The sequence below is a fragment of the Nycticebus coucang genome, chromosome 18 (genome assembly GCF_027406575.1).
Source record: "Nycticebus coucang isolate mNycCou1 chromosome 18, mNycCou1.pri, whole genome shotgun sequence".
In the NCBI taxonomy this organism is placed as follows: domain Eukaryota; kingdom Metazoa; phylum Chordata; class Mammalia; order Primates; family Lorisidae; genus Nycticebus; species Nycticebus coucang.
Window position 1 is genome coordinate 43,551,171 of NC_069797.1, and position 23,221 is coordinate 43,574,391.

A 23,221-nucleotide genomic window follows, 5' to 3' on the forward strand; every position below is an offset into this window, starting at 1 on the left:
CTCAAGGTCACAAGCAGCCTAGGTCTTTTCACTGGATTTACTCATTTCACTGGTTTTCACCCATTAGTTTTCCATTATACCAAGAGTCTCCTTTTTACTTTCTGCAAAATAAATATTACTCTTCATTATCATAATATGTAATTTATTATTTTTTTCTACATTTTGTTTGTTCTTCTTTCCCACCCCCCCCAAGTCTCTTTTTTTTCCTTTTTTGGATTGGAACCTAAATGACTTTAAGTGATTCTAATTTTCTCACCAAACTACACACAAGCCTATTATTTTCAGGCTTTACTGAGGGGAGTGGGAAAGGGAGAAGCTGTCTTGTTATACAGCTGTATAGATGATAGCATTATTACTGCATACTGCCATGTCCATGGCAACATATAATTCAGCAAAAACAGTGATTCTTTCTCTGCTTTGAAAAACATGTTCTCACAAATTACCCACCCCATCCTCTCCATTTATTGTTTCTAGGTTTCAGTTGGATTTAGGGTCTGAAATACTGCTGTTTACTGTCAGTTATTAATGGCAGAAGAGGGAGTGTCCCTGCCAACTGTTTTCATATAATACTGTATTCTAAATCCCTGACCTGTTACTGTTATTATAAGATTAAGTGGGTTAAGCTCACTAATGTACATTATGGAATTGTAAAATAGTTCTTTTCTCTTTCCTAGCTTGAGATTAAATAATACATGATAGAAAGTATACATAATGCACTTGAGTCCTCTGTAACTATTTTTTTTCTCAAAGGTAAAAGGAAAGATCCAATAAGTCTGTTTCCAGACATTGCTGAATGTATTTATACATGTTTTGTTTAAAACATCATCAGTGTAGAGCAACTTCTCTATGAGATGCCAAGAAAGTCTTTAAACTCCTCATTTGTCTTTGTTTTCAGTCCACCTGTTCATTTCCATTTCAGAATGTCTAAAAAAGATTGACAAAACTTCTTAGGCTGCAAACCTAAATGTCCACAATTGTACATTCCAACAACTGTTTAAGATCTCAGAATTTGATATGATGACATTTAGTTCAAGAGTACATAGCTGTCAACTGTTAACAATTCACATCAAGTTACACCTTCTTACTTTGTAATGTAGATGCCTCCCTCATCTAGAAGACATTTATTTGTGACATTAATTTATGACTCAACCCACATATCAAAGGGAAGTGATATATATGGGGGAAACATTACTACTAAGAGTAAAAGAAAAAGCCCACGCCTTCATATTACTATAAATGAGAGGCGTGTTTGCTTATATTAATAAAGATATTCCTTCACCAAGATCGATACGGATCCTATTGTATCTATTTGACAAAGTAGCTTTACCAGAAGGTTGCTGATAACAGTGCTGAGATCTCAGAGCAGCTGTGTAGGATGATTTTGCCATTGTCAAGAAGTCTTTTCAGTAATTATTTTGCATCGCTTTGCCTTCCTTTTCAGTTCCTCTCTTACATTTCCTTAATCCTCTTTCTTACTATCTATTTAAAAAAAACACTGAGCTATGAAAAACTTAATGTGTATTAAAGATATTTAAATATTTTGAAATTTTTTTCTCATAAAAATTATTCTCCCTCTGGGCAGCGCCTGTGGCTCAGTGGGTAGGGTGCTGGCCTCATATATTGAGGGTGGTGGGTTCAAACCCAGCCCCAGTCAAACTGCAACAAAAAAATAGCCAGGCATTGTGGCGGGAGCCTGTAGTCCCAGGTACTTGGGAGGCTGAGGCAAGAGAATTGCCTAAACCCAGGACTTGGAGGTTGCCGTGAGCTATGACACCACAGCATTCTACCAAGGGTAATGAAGTGAGACTCTGTTTCTTAAAAAAAAAAAATTGTTCTCCTGCTAACCCTTAGTTCTTTGGAGGAAATGCACAATGTCACTTTTTTCTTTTTTTCAGATTAATGTAGGGGTACAGATTCCATAGTTTGCATTTGTAAGGTTAAAGTCCGATTTGTAGGTGTGTCCCACACCCAGATACTGTGCCAAATAACCCATGCAATGTACCCATTGCGTGGGAATTTACCCAACCCTTTCTCTCTCCTCCCACAGTGTCTTTATGACATTAATAGTAATGATATTTATAAATTTAAAAAGAATTTTTGAAGGACAGATGCAGTGGCTCACACTTGTAATCCTAGCACTCTTGGGAGGCCAAGGTGGGTAGATGACTTGAGCTCAGGAGTTTGAGACCAGCCTGAACCAAAGTCAGGCCCCTTCTCTAAAAATACTCAGGCGTTGTGTCGGGCTCCTGTAGTCCCAGCTATTCAGGAGGTTAAGGCAAGAGAATCACGTTGGAGGTGGAGGTTGCTGTAAGCTATGACACCATGGCACTCTACTGAGGGTGACAAAGTGAGAGTCTGTCTCAAAAAATAAAAAAACAAAACACACACACAGACAGAATTGTTGACCTCCTCCCTCCCCAGTGGATGTGGCAGCTCTTCTGTCTCATTTTTTCTTATTTTTCCCCCTTTCCTAAAAAATAAAGAAAAAGAAAAAAAATGAATTGTTGTGTTTAGCAGTTCTTTTTTCTTTTCTTTTCTTTCTTTTTTTTTTTTTTCTTTTTTTTTGAGACAAAGTCTCAAGCTGTCACCCTAGGTAGAATGCCTTGGCCACATTGTAGCTCACAGCAACCTCCAACTCTTGGGCTCAAGCAGTCCTTTTGCCTCAATTTGTTGTATTTTAGTAGAGACAGGGTCTCACTCTGCCTCAGGCTGGTTTTGAACCCATGAGCTCAAGCAATCTACCTGCCTCAGCCTCCCAGAGTGCTAAGATTACAGGTGTGAACCACAGAACCCGGCAGTTTGGCAGTTTCTTAAATGACCTAGCAATTTCTCTCCCAGATATTTCCTCATGAGAGATAATATATGTCCACCAAATACACATGCCCCTAAACAAAAAAAGACTTACACATGAATATATAGAGAAATTTTATTCATAACAGCTCAAACCTGGAAACAACCAGGATGTCCATCAGCAGGTGAATGGATAAACAAATTGATGTATTCATACAATGGAATATTACTTAGCAATAAAAATTAAATACTGCTAAACACAACAACATAAATTAATCTCACAAATATGCTGGACCAGGGGTGACGCCTATGGCTCAAAGCAGTAGGGTGCCGGCCCCATATGCCAGGGGTGGCGGGTTCAAACCCAGCCCTGGCCAAAAACTGCAAAAAAAAAAAAAAAAATATGCTGGACCAGGCATAGTGGTCCACACCTGTAATCCCAGAAGTTTATAATCCCACCTCAAAAGAAATAAAAAAGAAAATCCAGACACAAAAGAGTGCATACTGTATGATGAAATTTATATAAATTCTAAAGTAGACAAAATTAACCTATAGTGAGAGAAAGTAAATTCTTGGTTGTCTGAGACTGAAGTGGGGTGGGAGATTCATGGCAAAGAAACAAGAGGGAACTTTGTGAAATGATTAAAAAGTTCAATATGTTGGCCAGACACAATGGCTCACACCTGTAATCCTAGCATTCTGGGAGGCTGAGGCAGATGGATTGCTGCCTAAGCAAGAGCGAGACTGAGACCCCATCTCTACAACTAGCCGAACTTAGTGGAGGGCTCCTGTAGTCCCAGCTACTCAGGAGGCTGAGGCAAGAGGATCACCTGAGCCCAAGAGTTTGAGGTTGCTATTGAGCTATGATGCCATGGCACTCTACCCAGGGCAACAGAGTGAGATTCTGTCTCAAAAAAAAAAAAAAAAGTTCTATATCTTGACTGGGGGTAACCACAAATAGGTGTATTTATTTGTCAAAAACTATTGCTGGGCAAGGTTGATGAGTGCTTATAGTCTCAGCTGAGGTAGGAGGGCTGTTTGTGCTCAGGAGTTCAAGGCTGTAGTGCATAATGATGGTGCCTGTGACTAACCATTGCACGCCAGCCCAGGCAACATAGGGAAAGTGTGCACTTAAAATAAATATATTGTATAAGTATATACATGTAAATTATGTATCAATAAAGTTGATTTTTATCTTCAGATTGGAGTAGGCAAAAAATAAGTATGAATAAAGTTGATTTTTGAAGTTAAAAATAGTTGATTACTGTGTCAATCTTTGTCCTTTTTTCTCTCTTGTCCATTTCTTCTCCCTTGCTCTGCTCTGTATAGAAGTGCTGACCCTTTCAGGCTGTATTCACTAAGCTCCTATGACAGCCAACTTTCAGCTAGGATTTGCCAAGTAGGAGGCCCTAACAAGAAATTGGAAGGTGGGAAAGATGGAGAAAAACCTTGTCTCTTATCTCAGTCCTGAGGCCTATTGTATCCCCTTTGTAGCTTTCCTTCCTGTGAAGGTGTCCACTGGGATTCCAACTTTTGCCAATGACACCAGGCTCTGAGCTCCAGAAACATCATCTTCCTCCATTTGCCCTTTAACCTTGAGATGGTAGAGGCTTCTGTCTTCCTAATCTTTTAGGAATTAAAGAAGGAGATTTTGACTTGTTAGCTTTTCTATCATTTGTGTAATCAATTTTCTGTATTTAATTCTGTGTTCTTAACTAAATCCCAATTGGTACAATGACAAATAATACCTTAAGAACTATAAAAATGGAAGGTATATTTAAGAGAACGATAAGTGGATTAGACCAACGTTAAAGCAAGTTTAAGTCTCCCAAGGTGCTACTGAACACTAAGTTTACTTGGAGCAAAGTTAGCAGTAAATTATTTCCTAGAATTAGAAGTTAAGGACAGGTTGCCAATGGCTCACAGGGAAGGATGACTAGGTAGAGTACACAGGCTTTTTAGGGCAGTGAAAAATATTCTGTAGGATACTGTAATGGTAGATACATGCTATTATATACTTGTCAAAATCCATTGAATGTGCAAGAGTGAACCTACTGTAAACTGTGGACTTTTGTTAATAACCATGTATTAATATTGGTTCATCAGGAGCCAAGTGTGGTGGGTCACTCCTGTAATCCTAGCACTCTGAGGGGTGGAGGGAGGAGGATCACTTGCGCTCAAAGGATCAAGACCAGCCTGAGCAATTTAGTGAGAGCCTGTCTGTACTAAAAATAGAAAAAAGTAGCCAGGTGTTGTGGCAGGCGCCTGTAGTGCCAGCTACTCAGTAAGTAGCCTGAAGCAGGAGGATCACTTGAATCCAGGAATTTGAGGTTGCTGTGAGCTAGGCTTTTACACCACAGCACTCTAGTTTATTTGACAGAGTTAAGAGTTTGTATCAAGGCTCATCAATTATAACCCTTGTACCACACTAATCTAAGAGGTTAATAATGGGAGAAACTTGGTGAATACTGTGGTGGGAGAAGACATATATTGGAATTCTTTGCTTTCTACTCAACTTTTCTGTAAATCTAAAACTTCTAAAAAATAGTCCATGGCCATGTGTAATGGCTCATGCCTGTAATCCCAGCACTCTGGGAGGCCGAGGTGAGTGGATTGTCTGAGCTCACAAGTTCCAGACCGTAAAGAGCCAGAGCAAGACCTCCTCTCTAAAAATAGCTGGGTTGTGGTAGGTGCCTGTAGTCCTAGCTACTTGGGAGGCTGAGGCAAGAGAATCACTTAAAGCCCAAGAGTTTGAGGTTGCTGTGAGTTCTGATGCCAGGGCATTCTACCGAGGGCAACAGCATAAGACTCTGTCTCAAAAAAAAAAAAAATAATAATTAAAAATAAAAATAGTCTATTAGGGTGGTACCTGTGGCTCAGTGAGTAGGGCGCCGGCCCCATATACCGAGGGTGGCGGGTTCAAACCCAGACCCGGCTGAACTGCAACCAAAAAATGGCCGGGCGTTGTGACAAGCGCCTGTAATCCCAGCTGCTCGGGAGGCTGAGGCAGGAGAATCGCGGAAGCCCAAGAGCTAGAGGTTGCTGTGAGTCCTGTGACATCATGGCACTCTACTGAAGGCGGTAAAGTGACTCTGTCTCTACAAAAAAATAAAATAGTCTATTAACCCTTAAGTTAATATAATATTTGATATATGAAACATTGGTGCTTGTAACTAAGAAAAATATAATTTCTCGTTAATCTCATTGTTATTGGCTTGGCTATGAAAGCCTAGAACACTCTGTCTATTCTAAAGTATGCCAGTTTTATCTGTTTACACATTAAGAAAAAATAGATATATTTTTTCCAGAAAACTCCTAATTTTTTTTTTTTTTAAATATAGAATCTTAGTCCCTTGCCCTGGGTAAAGTGCCATGGTGTTATAGTTCGTAACAACCACAAATTCTTGGGCTTGAGCAATCCTCTTGCCTCAGCCTCCTGAGTAGCAAGGACTACAGGCACTTGCCACAATGCCCAGCTAGTTTTTCCTGTTACTAGTGGAGACAGGGTCTCACTGAATTGCTCAGGCTGGTCTTGAATTGCTGAGTTCAAGCAATCTACCAGCCTCAGTCTGCCAGAGTGCTAGGATTACCAGCATGAGCTACCAGGCGCTGCCCCATGTAAATTGTTTTTAAAAATTAATTTCATAGGGCGGCGCCTGTGGCTCAGTCGGTAGGGCGCCGGCCCCATATACCGAGGGTGGCGGGTTCAAACCCGCCCCAGCCAAACTGCAACCAAAAAATAGCCAGGCGTTGTGGCGAGCGCCTGTAGTCCCAGCTGCTCAGGAGGCTGAGGCAGGAGAATCACGTAAGCCCAAGAGTTAGAGGTTGCTGTGAGCTGTGTGAGGCCACGGCACTCTACCAAGGGCCATAAAGTGAGACTCTGTCTCTACAAAAAAAAAAAAAAAAAATTAATTTCATTATGTCATCAAATTGACTAGTAGGAGAAAAAGAATACTTGCCAACTGAAAACACAGAGAACACAGAAATGTTTTCAGATAGAAACTTCTACATTTCATATCAATAATATAATTTAAAAATCATCCCTATTTGCTGCCAAAAATAACACTGCTATAATAATTTTCTATTTATTTTCTATTGCTGACAAATGTGGTCATATTGCAACAAGTCCAAAGCTGTAAATTTTCATGTCAGGTAATGACAGGACTACTTGCACTGTATTTCACCAGTTTTAAAAAGCAAAGAAGCAAGTTCCCAAAACAGGTTCTAATTGGTTTTCTTTTTTTCTTTCTTTCTTTCTTTTTTACATATGGAACACTTGACAAATTTGCATGTCATCCTTGCACAGGGGCCATGCTAATCTTTTCTGTATCATTCCCATTTTAGTATATGTGCTCCTGAAGCAAGCACCTAATCTTTTCTCCCTCTCTCTTTTTAAAAGACACTCTTACTCTGTCACCCTGAGTAGAGTGCCATGTCATCATCATAGCTCACAGCAACCTCAATCTCTTGGGCTCAGGCGATCTTCCTGCTTCAGCCTTCCAAGTAGCTGGGTCTACCGGCCCCCACCACAGCAGCACCCAGCTATTTTTTCTATTTTTAGAAAAGACAGGGGTCTCACTCTTGCTCAGGCTGGTCTCCAACTCCTGAGCTCAGGCAACTCACCTGCCTTGGTCTCCCCAGAGTGTTAGGATTACAGCAGTGATCCACCATACCCAGCCTTTTTTCTTTCTTTTTTTTTTTTTTTTTTGTAGAGACAGAGTCTCACTGTATCGCCCTCGGGTAGAGTGCCGTGGCGTCACACGGCTCACAGCAACCTCTAACTCTTGGGCTTACGTGATTCTCTTGCCTCAGCCTCTCGAGCAGCCGGGACTACAGGCGCTTGTCACAACGCCCGGCTATTTTTTTGTTGCAGTTTGGCCGGGGCTGGGTTTCAACCCGCCACCCTCGGCATATGGGGCCGGCGCCCTACTCACTGAGCCACAGGCGCCACCAGCAGCCTTTTTTCTTAATGTTTTAACCATTAACAATAACAATCCTGGTGGCTCCTGTGGCTCAGTCGGTAAGGCGCCGGCTCCATATACCGAGGGTGGCGGGTTCAAACCCGGCCTTGGCTGAACTGCAACCAAAAAACAACTGGGTGTTTTGGCGGGCGCCTGTGGTCCCAGCTACTCGGGAGGCTGAGGCAAGAGAATCGCTTAAGCCCAGGAGTTGGAGGTAGCTGTGAGCTGTGTGAGGCCACGGCACTCTACCGAGGGCCATAAAGTGAGACTCTGTCTCTACAAAAAAAAATAACAATCCTTCTTCTTATCAGCATGGTTCTTTGTGGGAGCAAAATTATTTTTTAACTTATGACCTGCTTACGAAAGACGAGGAGGGCAGGGGCAAAAAGGTAATTTGATGATGGCACAATAAGTGACTAACGTGTGGTATGTTCCTTCTATAATGAATAATTATTTTAATGTTAATTGACTATTAAAAAATCCATTTCAGGCGGCGCCTGTGGCTCAGTGAGTAGGGCGCCAGCCCCATATGCCGAGGGTGGAGGGTTCAAACCCAGCCCCGGCCAAACTGCAACAAAAAAATAGCCGGGCGTTGTGGCGGGCGCCTGTAGTCCCAGCTGCTCCGGAGGCTGAGGCAAGAGAATCGCGTAAGCCCAAGAGTTAGAGGTTGCTGTGAGCCGTGTGACGCCACGGCACTCTACTCGAGGGCGGTACAGTGAGACTCTGTCTCTACAAAAAAAAAAAAAAAATCCATTTCAGGGCGGTGCCTGTGGCTCAGTGAGAAGGGCGCCGGCCCCATATACCAAGGGTGCAGGGTTCAAACCCAGCCCCGGCCAAACTGCAACAACAACAAAAAAAAGCCGGGCGTTGTGGTAGGCACCTGCAGTCCCAGCTACTCGGGAGGCTGAGGCAGGAGAATCGCCTAAGCCCAGGAGTTGGAAGTTGCTGTGAGCTGTTGACGCCATAGCACTCTACCGAGGGTAATAAAGTGAAACTCTTGTCTCTACAAAAAAAAAATAATCCATTTCAACATTTTGCTACCAGTTTTCAGTTTACAAAAATCAAGAAAGTTGCTTTGTGGTAAAAATGTACCTTTATTATCATCTAATTTTTAATTACCTTTATATATTTACTTAGAATAAATACATGCAAGAATTATATTGATCATGTCCAATTCTAGTCAGCAGATGCCTGTTTCTCACTCTGGAACATTCATCAAAAAACCCTACCTGCTTTACAGCAGTTGAAATAGGCTCCAAAAAAAAAAGAGAGAGAAAAGAAAGAAACCTAGTTGCTTTTGAAAATGAAAATTAAAAAATATATAAATTTTTTAAAAAGAAAATGAAAATGAAATAGTCAACTATGAAAACTCTTCACAAAGGTGTCTTCTATGCTTAGATAGCACTAATACTTTATTCTTAGGGTAGCTGATGGAATGGAGCCACAATGACATTTGTGACTAAAAGGGAAGATGGAAATGATTCCATTAACCCAGAGTGCTGTAACATATGGTAATCATAGGTGGTAGAATAGCTGTGTCGGACAAGGGTAGAAGTAAGCCATGTGGCACAGACATTATCAATTACCACACATGGTAACCATGCTGACACAATGCATCTTTTCCAGAAAGAAAATGATTTGGGCATATGAAGTAGTTTACTGCCTTATGAAAGAGTGATCTATAAATGACATATCTGGCACCAATATAGCACATGTAGTTCCCAGTAATTCTGCAAGATATGAGAATTCAGATTTAATGAACCTCCACATATCTAAATAATAGTACAGTACCTTGCAGTTGTTGCCACAAAGACAGGAATCTGGCAGCGCCTGTGGCTCAGTGGGTAAGGCACAGGCCCCATATAACGAGGGTGGTGGGTTCAAACCTGGCCCCGGCCAAACTGCAACCAAAAAATAGCCGGGCGTTGTGGCTATTGTGGTAAAAATAGCCTGTAGTCCCAGCTACTTGGGAGGCTGAGGCAAGAGAATCGCTTAAGCCCAGGAGTTGGAGGTTGCTGTGAGCTGTGTGAGGCTACGGCACTCTACAGAGGGCCATAAAGTGAGACTCTGTCTCTACAAAAAAAAAAAAAAAAAAAAAGACAGGAATCAAAATATGTTTGCAAAATAAATTTGGGTCCCTCACATATAAAACTATTAATTTTTGAGGTATCCTTTTAAATTGCCACATAAAGCCTGGGCACAGTGGCTCACACCCACTATCCTAGAACTTTGGGAGGCCAAGGTGGGGGCATCCCTTGAGCTCAGGGGTTTGAGACTAGCCTAAGACCTCCTTTCTACTAAAAATAGAAAAACTGACTCGGCACCCGTAGGTCAGTGGTTAGGGCACCAGCCACATGCACAGGGCTGGCAGGTTCAAGCCTGGGCCTGCTGAACAACAATGATAACTACAACAACAACAACAACAAAAACAGCCTGGTGTTGTGGCAGGCACCTGTAGTCCCAGCTACTTGGGAGGCTGAGGCAAGAGAATCACTTAAGGCCAAGAGTTTGAGGTTACTGTGCACTGCAACACAACGGCACTCTACTGAGGACAACATAGTAAAACTCTTTCTCAAAAAAAAAAAAAAAAATAATAATAATAAATAAAAATTAAAAAAAAAATAAAAATAGAAAAACTGGCCAGGCATTGTGGCAGGCCCCATAATCCCAGCTACTTGGGAGGCTGGGACAGGATTCTTGAACCCAGAAGTTTGAGGTTCCTGTGAGCTAGGTTGCTGCTCTAGCTGATGCCAGAGACAGAATGAGACTCTGTCTTTAAAAAAAAAAAAAATTCAGGCTCAGTGCCTGTGGCTCAAGCAGCTAAGGCGCCAGCCACATACATCTGAGATGGGGGGTTTGAATCCAGCCCAGCCCACCAAACAACAATGACGGCTGCAACCAAAAAAAAAAAATAGCTGGGCTTTGTGGCGGGTGCCTGTAGTCCCAGCTACTCGGGAGGCAGAGGCAGGAGAATCACTTGAGCCCATGAGTTGAAGGTTGCTGTAAGCTGTGATGCCACGGCACTCTACCCAGGGCAGCAGCTTGAGGCTCTGTCTCAAAAAAAAAAAAAAAAGAGTTCAGGTGGCGCTCATAGCTCAGTGGGTAGGCCACCAGCCATATACACCCAGGCTTGCAGGTTTGAACCTGGCCCGGGTCAGCTAAACAACAATGACAACTGCAACAACAACAACAACAACAAAACAAATAGCTGGGTTTGTGGCAATAATCCCAGATACTTGGGAGGCTGAGGCAAGAGAATCACTTAAACCGAAGAGTCTAAGGTTGCTGTGAGCTGTGACGCCATGACACTCTACCCAGGGCGACATAGACTCTGTCTTAAAAAAAAAAAAAAGATCTGGGCGGCACCTGTGGCTCAAGGTGGTAGGGCGCCGGTCCCATATGCCGGAGGTGGCAGGTTCACACCCAGCCCCGGCCACAACCTACAAAAAAAAAATAAATAAATAAATAAATAAATAAATAAAGATCATGAAGAGTCTGCCCAAAAGAACAAAAATGAAACAAAACTGTCACATAAAATGCTGGAATTTTCTTTTCTTTTCTTTCTTTTTTTTTTGAGACAGAGTCTCACTTTGTTGCCCTCAGTAGAGTGCTGTTGCATCACAGCTCACAGCAACCTCAAACTCTTGGGTTTAAGTGATTCTTTTGCCACAGCCTCCCAAGTAGCTGAGACTACAGACACCTGCCACAATGCCTGATTATTTTTAGAGACCAGGTCTGGCTCTTGCTCAGGCTGGTCTCAAACTCCTGAGTTCAGGCAGTCTACCTACCTCAGCTTCCCAGAGCGCTAGGATTACAGGTGTGAGCCACAGCACCCAGCCAAAATTCTGGAATTTTGTATGTCTGGAAATACGCCAATAATTTCATAATTCTTTTTTTTCTTTTTTTGGCCAGGGCTGGGTTTGAACCCGCCACCTCTGGCGTATGGGGCTGGCGCCCTACTCTGTTGAGCCATAGGCGCCACCCAAATCAAAGTTTCTTTTTTTTTTTTACAGTTTTTTGGCCAGGGCTGGGTTTGAACCCACCACCTCTGGTATATGGGGCTGGTGCCCTACTCCTTTGAGAATTTCATAATTCTTTAAAGTATAAAGCCTATAGCCAAAATTCAATATAGGCTGTACCGAAAGATGGAATTCTAATTATTTGTTTGTACTAAATATTGCCAAAAATATTGAATTGGAAAGAAACACGATGAAAATTGTATTTTAAGAAAATTTAATATGCAAACATTCCTTCAGATAAGTGCAGGATGGGTTGAAGAAAAGAGATTGAAGGCTGGAATCATTTGGCCAATGGGAGATAATGAGAATACAGAAGAGAATGGTGCCAGTAGGAATGAACAGACACATAAATCTACAGTCACTGGACAGGAGGATCTGAAATCCTAAGAAGAAACCTAAAGACATAATTTGTGAAGATCACCACCCACCCCGAGAGGTATTCATCTGGCTGTTCCAATTATCTATTCCTGTAATACAAACAACTCCAAAACTTTCTTTTTAGAAGAGAAAAAAACATTTTACTGTACTTCACAGCTCTGTAGGTTGACTGGGCTCAGCTAGGTGGTTCTCAGTTGCAGGTCTCAGATGTTGCAGTCAGACAGCAATGGGGATAAAACAGCTGATGATTCAATTGGGCATATGTTCAAGATGATTTACATTACATTTTTTTGCATTTATATCGGGAAAAATTGAGTGGAAAAATGACTAAGTTGTAAATAATATTTCAAGATATAATGTTGCAAAACTGGCAGTTGATACTGTTGACTAGGAGCTCACCCAGGGCTCTCAACTGCAATGCACTTTCCTTAAAGTAATCAGACTTCTTTTTTTTCTTTTCTATTCTTTTTTTTGAGATAGAGTTTCACTTTGTCGCCCTCGGTAGAGTGCCTTGGTGTCGCAGCTCACAGCAACCCCCAGCTCTTGGGCGTATGTGATTCTCTTGCCTCAGCCTCCCGAATAGCTGGGACTACAGGTGCCCGCCACAACATTCGGCTATTTTTTGGTTGTAGTTTGGCCGGGGCCGGGTTTGAACCCACCACCCTCAGTATATGGGGCTGGCACCCTACTCATTGAGCCACATTCTTACATGGTGGTGTAGGGCTTCAAGAATGAATGTTATATAAAATAGAAATAGTGAAAGAGGATGAAGTGATTATTCTAGGGAGTGTTCTAGAAGGTATTTAGTCTTTTATGACCTAGTTACATAAATCAATGGTATTACTTCTATGGTACACTATTGGTCAAAGCAGTAAAAGGCCCATTTTATTTTTATTCATTCATTCATTCATTTGAGACAAAGTCTCACTCTGTCCCCTTGGGTAGAATGGTATGGCATCATAGCAGGCAGCAACTTCCAACTCTTAGGTTCAGGTGATCTCCTTGTCTCAGCCTCCCAAGGAGCTGGGACTATAGGTGCTGGCCATGATGCCCAGCTAGTTTTTCTATTTTTAGTAGAGATGGGGTCTTACTCTTACTCAGGCTAGTCTCAAACTCCTGCAGTCAAGAAATTCACCCCCCTTGGCCTCCCAGAGGATTAGAGGTGCAAGCCACTGTGACCAGCCAATAGGCCCATTTAGGTCCAAGAGAAGGGATCATAATATAACTCACCTCCTAATTGGAGGAGGGTCAAAGAATTTATTTTAAACTACCATAATAACATTTACCTTTGTGAATTTATACAAAGTTCAGCAACTTGAACTTGGAGGCTTAAAACCAAATTTAATCCCACGAAGGACTATTAACTAATACAAATCTCACAAGAATGTATAAAAATCACAATAACAACATATGAATTTACAGGAAGCACTATTCCAAGAAGATCAGACATTTGAATTAATCTGGCTGTAACCAAAGTGCCTGGGAAATCTAGTTATCAACAGGTTGATAATGGGCATGCATGGAATCAGAATAAGTTCATTATGATTCAAATATTTAACAGCATCAAACTGAGATAGTCTGATACAACCAACAAAAATGTAAAATGACACTATGAGATGTCTTTTTTTTTTTGAGACAGAGCCTCCCTTTGTCACCCTTGGCCCACAGCTCACAGCAACGTCAAACTCTTGGGCTTAAGCAATTCTTGCCTCAGCCTCCCAAGTAGCTGGGACTACTGGCACCTGTCACAACGCCCAGCTATTTTTTGTCGTAGTTGTTGTTGTGTAGCAGGCTTGGGCCTGGTTTGAACCCATCAGCTCCAGTTCAGGTGGCTGGCACCCTAACCACTGATCTAGGGGCACAGAGGCTAATTTTTTTTTTTTAAACAGAGACTCACTCTATCATCCTGGGTAGAATGCAGTGGCATCATCTAGCTCATAATAACATCAAACTCTTGGGCTCAAGAGATCCTCTTGTCTCAGCCTGCCAAGTAGCTTGGATTACAGGCGCCCGCCACAACACCAAGCTAGGTGTTTTTTTTTTTTTTTTTTTTGTGGAGACAGAGTCTCACTTTATGGCCCTCAGTAGAGTGCCGTGGCGTCACACAGCTCACAGCAACCTCCAACTCCTGGGCTTAAGCGATTCTCTTGCCTCAGCCTCCCGAGTAGCTGGGACTCCAGGCGCCCACCACAATGCCCGGCTATTTTTTGGTTGCAGTTCAGCCGGGGCCAGGTTTGAACCCGCCACCCTCAGTATATGGGGCCGGCGCCTTACCGACTGAGCCACAGGCGCCGCCCACCAAGCTAGGTTTTCTATTTTCTAGTAGAGAAAGGGTCTCACCCTAGTTGAGGTATGTCTCAACTCCTGAGCTCAAGCAATCCACTCACCTGGGCCTCCCAGAGTGCTAGGATAACAGGCATGAGCCACCTTGCCCGGCCACAGCAATTTTTTAAACTTTTTTTTTTTTTGTAGAGACAGAGTCTCACTGTACCGCTCTCGAGTAGAGTGCCATGGCGTCACATGGCTACAGCAACCTTTAACTCTTGGGCTTATGCGATTCTCTTGCCTCAGCCTCCCGAGCAGCTGGGACTACAGGCGCCCACCACAACGCCTGGCTATTTTTCTGTTGCAGTTTGGCTGGGTCTGGGTCCGAACCCGCAACCCTGGGCATATGGGGCCGGCGCCCTACTCACTGAGCCACAGGCGCGGCCCAACACATCAATTTTTTAATTGAGAAAAGTTTACATGTACTGATAGAAATAAGTACAGAACAGTGTATGCATTATTTAAAATTTGAATATCAAAGAAAAATATATTTTTTGGCTGGGTGGTGCCCATAGCTCAGTGGGTAAGTTATCCAGGAGACAACTTGCTGGGTCTGCTGCTACCCTCATCAGATATCCCTTCCAGGTGCTCACTTTTGAAATCTATGGTACAATTAATTGGCAGAGAATCCAAGTACTATGAATGAGTTTATAGTAACTATCTATCAGGACAAGAGCACTCTAGGATTTTTCACAGGGTTTGTTCTTCACCTCCTAAATGACATCTTTTTGTGGTTCTGTTACCTCACTGGCCTACCTTGTTAATACCCATACACTGGACAACGGAGTTTCAACCATGAATGAAAAGAATTTACTTGCAAGCTGTAATGGGATTTTTTTTTTTTTTTTTTTTTTTTTTACAGTTTTTGGCCAGGGCTGTGTTTGAACCCACCACCTCCAGTATATGAGGCCAGTGCCCTACTCCTTGAGCCACAGGTGCTGCCCTGTAATGGAATTTTTTGCCAGTATTTGACCTACCTTTTGTGTTTATTTCTAAGCTTACAGCTGTCAACAGCTGTAGGTTTGCTAGTGGAGCTCTGATATATACTTCTTGGATAGAGTGCTGGTTCATGCTACAAAAAGAGGGAAATATGAACTGAAAAAACAACTTGTTTTTCCAGGAGGTCCCCTTTAAGAAGATTTTGTTGTAACTTCAAAGTGTTAATTTGAAGATATGGGGCAAGGACAGTGATATTTCTATGGTTCCAGATGCACAGAATTATGGGAAAGAATGTTGATTTCTATGCAATGTGGTGTACTTTTTAATAAATATTTAATCTTGAGAAAATGGGAAAATAAAACCCTCACAACTTACTACACATAATGGAAGTCAAATAGTTGAAACAAAGAGGCGGATGTCAATGGTGAACTAAAACTGAAAATAAGCAAAGGAATTTATTGTGGTCAAAAAAACACAAAATCTGTCAACATATTTTATGCCAAAATCAGTTCTGATGGAGCAAAATGTTCTGTAAATTTTAACAGTAACAGTAAATTTAGGCACTGATGTTAACTAAAAATACATATTACGAAGAGCCAGACTCTCTTCTGCAATTCAATGTTTTTTAAAAAAAAGCAATAGAAGGGCGGCACCTGTGGCTCAGTCGGTAAGGCGCCGGCCCCATGTACCGAGGGTGACAGGTTCAAACCCGGCCCCGGCCAAACTGCAACAAAAAAATAGCCAGGCATTGTGGCGGGCGCCTGTAGTCCCAGCTACTCGGGAGGCTGAGGCAAGAGAATTGCTTAGGCCCAGGAGTTGGAGGTTGCTGTGGGCTGTGTGAGGCCACGGCACTCTACTGAGGGCCATAAAGTGAGACTCTGTCTCTACAAAAAAAAAAAAAAAAAAAAAAAGCAATAGAACAATTCAACATTAAATCTCAATACTGAAATGCAATATACTGCAATGGGAATCCTAGCATTATAGATTTTAAAATAAAAATGTATGTTACACTCTTTTCTGTTTCCAGTATTGATCATTTAAAGTGAATATTTAGTAGAGACGTACAAAAGCAGAAACCACAAAGTTTCGACCAATGAAATGAGCAATCATTTAGTCCTATCTTGTTTTATAAATAAGCTAAAAACATGGCAAAATAAAGATGTCAAAATTGATATGGTTTGTTAATGCTTCAATTGGAATTAAAGGACATATCTTCTAATTCTCCAGGGGTGTCCAAACTTTTGGCTTCTCTGGGCCATGTTGGAAGAAGAGTTGTGTTAGGCTACACATTAAATACAAAAACACTAACACAAGCTGACAAACCAAAAAAAAAAAAGGTCCATGCACAAGTTTTGTGTTATCTTTCACCATAGATAAGCAAAAAGTCCTCACACAATAATCCTATTTATGCAGCAGCCTGTTCAGGGAGTTGTTTAAAATCATCAAACAGGACCCAAATTTGGGATCACTAGTATAGAAAATATATGTATCTAAGTAATAAAACATCTTTGTGTTTTTTTGATATTTTTTATTATAAAAGTAAAAGGCTGGGCACAGTAGCTTACTCTTGTAATCCTAGCACTCTGGAGGCCGAGGGGGGTGCATAGCTTGAGTTCAGGTATTCGAGACAATCCTGAGCAGAAGCAAGACCCCCATCTCTACTAAAAAAGAAAAACTAGCTAGGCATTGTGGCATATACCTGCAGTTCTAGCTGCTAGGGAGGCTGAGGAAGAGGATGGTGTGAGCCCAAGAATTTGAGGTTGCTGTGAGCTAGGCACTCTACCCAGGGCACAGAGTGAGACTGTCTCAAAAAATAAAACTGAGCAACATAAAACTAGTGGGTATTTGAGAAACTAATGCGTTAATATCTGGTACCATGGAAGTAGTTAAAATTCTCAGTGAGTCCTCAAGGTGCTCATCAGATATTTTGGTTCTAATTTTCTCTTAATGTGCTCCATTCTTTTTTTGGCCAGGGCTGGGTTTGAACCTGCCACCTCCAGCATATGGGGCCGGTGCCCTACTCCTTTGAGCCACAGGCACTACTACCCAACATGTGCTCCATTTTTAAAAATAGTTGTTCACGGGTTCTGCCCATGTAGCTCAGTGGCTAGAGTGCCAGCCACAGGGCTGGCAGGTTCAAACACAGCCTGGGCCTGTCAAACAATGACAATTACAACAAAAAAATAGACCGGCACTGGGGCAGGTGCCTGTAGTCCCAGCTGCTTGGGAGGCTGAGGCAAGAGAATTGCTTAAGCCCAAGAATTGGAGGTTGCCATGAGCTGTGATGCCATAGCAGTCTACTGAGGGCGACATAATGATACTCTGGTTCAAAAAAAAAAAAAAAAATAGTTGCTCACAAATATAGATGCTACCAAAAAGTGATGACATGAGTAAGGTGCGATTGTGAAGCAAAGGATTTTTTTTTTTTTTTGAGACAAGAGTCTCACTTTGTTGCCCTTGGTAGAGTGCTGTTGCATCACAGCTCACAGCAATCTCCAAACTCTTGGGCTTAAGCCTTCTCTTTTTATTTTATTTTATTTTTTAGAGAGACAAAGTCTCACTTTATCGCCCTTGGTAGAGTGCTGCGGTGTCAACAGCTCACAGCAACCTCCAACTCATGGACTTAAGCAATTCTCTTGCCTCAGCCTCCCGAGTAGTTGGGACTACAGGCACCCACCACAACGCCCAGCTATTTTTTTGTTGCAGTTTGTCTGGGGTCAGGTTTGAACCCACCACCCTTGGTATATGGGGCAGGCACCCTGCCCACTGAGCCACAGGCACTGCCCATTAAGTCATTCTCTTGCCTCAGCCTGCCAAGTAGCTGGGACTATAGGAGCCCGCCACAAGGTGTGGCTATTTTTAGAGAAGAGGTTTAGTTCTGGCCCAGGCTGGTCTCAGGCAATCCACCTAAGTGTGAGACACCTCCCCTGGCCAGGGTACTTTTGTCTTTGGAAAGACAGGACCTATGAAAGCCCAGTAAAGAGACATGATCACTGGGTGGTGCCTGTAGTTTAGTGGGTAGGGAGCTGGCCACATACACCGAGGCTGGAGGCTTCGAACCCTGCCCAGTCCTGTCGGACAACAATAACAACAACAACAAAATTTGCTGGGTGTTGTGGCAGATGCCTGTGGTCCCAGCTACTTGGGAGGCTGGGGAAGGAGACTCACTTGAGCCCAAGAGTTGGAGGTGTGTGAGCTATGATGTCATGGGACTCTACCCACGGTGACAGTTTGAGACTGTCCTCCCAAAAAGAGATATGATCACATTTTTCTTTATGTTGAATGTCAGAGTGCAGCTCTATGCACTTCATTTGAAAACTGGCAGGTAATATATTTATGTCCACTGAAAATGGAGTCACAAATGCACCAAAAAAATTATTTTCCCAGAAATTTTGAAATGTTTTCATATTCTTGTATCAAATTGAAAAGCAAGGCTGCATATTTTTTACTGTTGACAGGACCGTGTTTAGTCAACCTATCGAAATGTATGAAATTGTATTAATTTGAGTTTGCCGTAATTTCAGTTTCATTTGGAATGCTTTTATGGTTTGAAACATTGTATTGATGAATTGACTTTCACCTTGAAGATGAATGTTTAACTCATTTAAATGAGCAGTTAAATCTACTTAATGTGGGTGGCGCCTGTGGCTCTGTGAGTAAGGTGCCAGCCCCATATACCGAGGGTGGCAGGTTCAAACCCAGCTCCGGCTGAACTGCAACCAAAAAATAGCCGGGCGTTGTGGTGGGCGCCTGTTGTCCCAGCTGCTCGGGAGGCTGAGGCAGGAGAATCGCTGAAGCCCAAGAGCTAGAGGTTGCTGTGAGTCCTGTGACATCATGGCACTCTACTGAAGGCGGTAAAGTGAGACTCTGTCTCTACAAAAAAAAAAAAAAAAAATCTACTAAATGTTCTATTCTATAAGCCAGTTTTCAGCGTCAAGTTCTGGCACAAATTTGGTTTTTGATACCATAAACAACTTGGGAACATGGGAACATGTCAAAAATCATAAAATCTTTTCAACATTTGGCCTCAACTTAGCCATTTTACTTCCAAAAAGTAAATGATGTCACCATAGTCAGCATCAAGAAATTCCTAGAAGTGGTGATGATTCGATCTCTTGGCCCTTATGAAATTTACAGTTTGATGATTTGCATGATGTTAACCATTTTTAGAGCATTGGTGCATAAATTTTCTTGATGTGCTATGCAATGATACTTTATCAAATGTTGAGTTTTAGGCAGCAATTGCATCATCTTCCACAGCACTGGGCGGTGCCTGTAGCCCAGTGGGTAGGGAGCAGACCACATACACCGAGGCTGTCCCTCTTTTTTATCTACCGTCACTATCAATAGGGTACTATCAATAACTATATGAGATATGTTGACAAGGGACAATCACTTTAACATATTTTTTAATTTTTTTTTATTAAATCATAAACACATAGATTATGTATACTTTAATACATTTATGGGGTACAATGTGCTGATTTCATATAGAATTAGGAATGCTTACATCACACTGGTTAATATATACCTCATCTCATTTACTTAGTTACTGTAAACTAAGTTAAAGTTAGTAAAAGTCTTAACTTAGTTAAGACATTTATACTCTATACTAATAGATCCAATATGTACCCTTGTATTATGCACCAAAGGTGTGATCCCACCATTCGCCCTCCCTTGATCTGACCTCCATCCTCCTATCCTAACTCCCTCCTCCCTCCTTCATCTTGGGCCATAGTTTTTTTTTTTTTTTTTTTGCAGTTTTTGGCTGGGGCTGGGTATGAACCTGCCACCTCCAGCACATAGGGCTGGCACCCTACTCCTTTGAGCCACAGGTGCCACCCCATTGGGCCATAGTTTTAATCTATTCTTCATATGAAAGTGTGAGTAATTGTAAATTGGTTTCATAATAGTACTGAGTACGTTGGATATTTTTTCTTCCATTCTTTTTTTTTTGTAGAGACAGAGTCTTACTTTACCGCCCTTGGTAGAGTGCCATGACATCACATGGCTCACAGCAACCTCCAACTCCTGGGCTTAGGTGATTCTCTTGCCTCAGCCTCCCGAGCAGCTGGGACTACAGGTGCCTGCCACAACGCCCGGCTATTTTTTTGTTGCAGTTTGGCCGGGGCTGGGTTTGAACCTGCTACCCTCCGTATATGGGGCCGGCCTCCTACTCACTGAGCCACAGGCGCTGCCCTTTTCTTCCATTCTTGAGATAGTGTACTAAGTAGGATATGTTGCAACTCCATCCATGTAAACGTAAAAAAAGTAAAGTTTCCATCTTTTTTAAGGCTGCATAACATTCCGTGGTATACATATACCACAATTTATTTTGTTTTTATTTTTATTTGGTTTTTGGCTGGGGCTAGGTTTGAACCTGCCACCTCCGGCATATGGGACCGGCGCCCCACTCCCTGAGCCACAGGCACCGCCCCATATACCACAATTTATTAATCCATTCATGGGTTAATGGGCACTTGGGCTTCTTCCATGACTTGGCTATTATGAATTGAGCTGCAGTGAACAATCTGGTACAAATATCTTTGTTATAAAGTGATTTTTGGCCTTTTGGATATACACCTCGTAGAGGAATTGCAGGATCAAATAGCAGGTCTACTTTTAGATCCCTGAGTATTCTCGATACTTCTTTCCAAAAGGGATGTATTAGCTTGCACTCCCACCAGCAGTGCACAAGTATTCCCTTTTCTCTACATCCACGCCAACATCTATAGTTTTGGGATTTTGTTATGTGAGCCACTCTTATAGGAGTTAGATGATTTCTCAAAGTGGTTTTGATTTGCATTTCTCTGATGATTAAAGATGAGCAGTTTTTGGCCAGGGCTAGGTTTGAACCCGCCACGTCTGGCATATGGGTCTGGCACCCTACCCCGTTGAGCCACAGGCACCGCCCAAGATGAGCATTTTTTCATGTGTCTGTAGGCCATGCGCCTATCTTATTCAGAGAAGCTTCTGTTCAAGTCCCTTGCCCACAATGAAATGGGATTACTTGTTCTTTTCTTACTAATAAGTTGAGTTCTCTCTGGATTCTGCTTATCAAACCTTTGTCAGAAGCATAACCTGCAAGTATCCTCTCCCATTCTGAGGGCTGTCTGCTTGCTTTACGTACTGTGTTCTTGACAGTGCAGAAGCTTTTTAGTTTGATCAGATCCCAGTAATGTATTTTTGGTGTTGCTTCAATTGCCTGGGGGGGGTTGTCCTCCTCATAAAATATTCCCCCAGGCCAATTTCTTCAAGTATTTCTCCTGCACTCTTTCTAAGAATCTTTATAGTTTCATGTCTTAAGTTTAAATCTTTTATCAATTTTTGTTAATGGTGAAAGGTGTGGGTCCAGTTTCAGTCTTCTACAAGTCGCCAGCCAATTCTCCCAGCACCATTTGTTAAATAGGGAATCTTTCCCCCAATTTATATTTTTGATGGGTTTATCAAAGATCAAATGACAATAAGTGTCTGGGTTCATTTCTTGGTTCTCAATTCTGTTCCATACATCTACCTATTTTTGTGCCAATACCATGCTGTTTTGATCACTATAGATTTATAATACAGTTTGAAGTCTGGTAGCATGATTTCTCCTGATTCGTTTTTATTTCTGAGTAATGTCTTGGTTATTTGAGGTTTTTTCTGGTTTCATATAAAATGAAGTACTAGATGCGAAAGATCTCTATAAAAAGAATTATGAAACTCTGAGAAAAGAAATATCTGAAGATGTTAACAAATGGAAAAACATACCATGCTCATGGCTAGGAAAAATCAACATTGTTAAAATGTCCATATTACCCAAAGCAATTTACAAATTTAATGCAATCCCTATCAAAGCATCGTTATCCCTTAAAGATCTGGAAAAAATAACATATTTTTTACTGCTTCATATAAATCTCTCGATTTAGTTGTCTTTTAATGCCACTAAAGAAGCCATCTCTTCAATAACATTATGTTCTCCATCAATACCTCTAATAAAAATGGCAAGTTGAGCTGTATTTGTAGCACCAGTGCTATCATCTATCACCAAAGCATAAAATTTTAAATTAGCAGCTTTACTTTCCAAACTTCTTTTGATTCCCCAATGTTTTCAATTTGCTTGGCTATAGTCCTGTGAGACAAAGTGATTTTAGAAATATCCCTTTTTTCAGGGTAAATTATATTCTGCCGACTTTCCATACAAGGCTTAAAAAACTCATCATTAGTAAATGGTTTTGATTTTTTTTACTATTAAATATGCTACCACATAACTAGCTTTTACAATGGAATCCATCTGAGTCGTGACTTTTTTCTTTTTTTGTAGCAAGAGTCTCACTTTATTGCCCTCCGTAGAGTGCTGTGGCATCACACAGCTCACAGTAACCTCCAACTCTTGGGCTTAGGCGTTTCTCTTGTCTCAGCCTCCCGAATAGCTGAGACTACAGGCGCCCGCCACAACGCCCGGCTATTTTGTTGTTGTTGTTGTAGTTTGGCCAGGGCCGGGTTTGAACCCGCCACCCTCGGTATATGGGGCCGGCGCCCTACCCACTGAGCCACAGGCGCTGCCCTGAGTTGTAACTTTTTAAAAACAATTTTGTTGAAAAGACAGACTTCTTCATTCCTGCTATATTGTCTTTATGACACAGTCCTTTATACGCATCAAATTTGGAAGCATGTTTTTGCATGTAATGCCTTTTCAAATTATAGTCTTTGAAAACTTGCAGAAATACCATACAAAGTAAGGAGAGTGCCTATTTGCCTTGACAAAAAAAGTAGTCCAGGGTGGCGCCTGTGGCTCACTGAGTAGGGCGCTGGCCCCATATGCCAAGG

The 23,221-nt window shown here is 41.9% G+C and overlaps 1 non-coding gene across 1 annotated transcript; it reads right to left on the reverse strand.

Annotated features, from left to right (window-relative positions):
• Nucleotides 1–7,051: 7,051 nt before the first annotated feature.
• On the reverse strand, nucleotides 7,052–7,158 carry LOC128571355 (U6 spliceosomal RNA). Its single transcript, XR_008375785.1, has one exon. It is a non-coding gene; the product is annotated as a U6 spliceosomal RNA (small nuclear RNA).
• Between the last annotated feature and the right edge of the window lie 16,063 nt (nucleotides 7,159–23,221).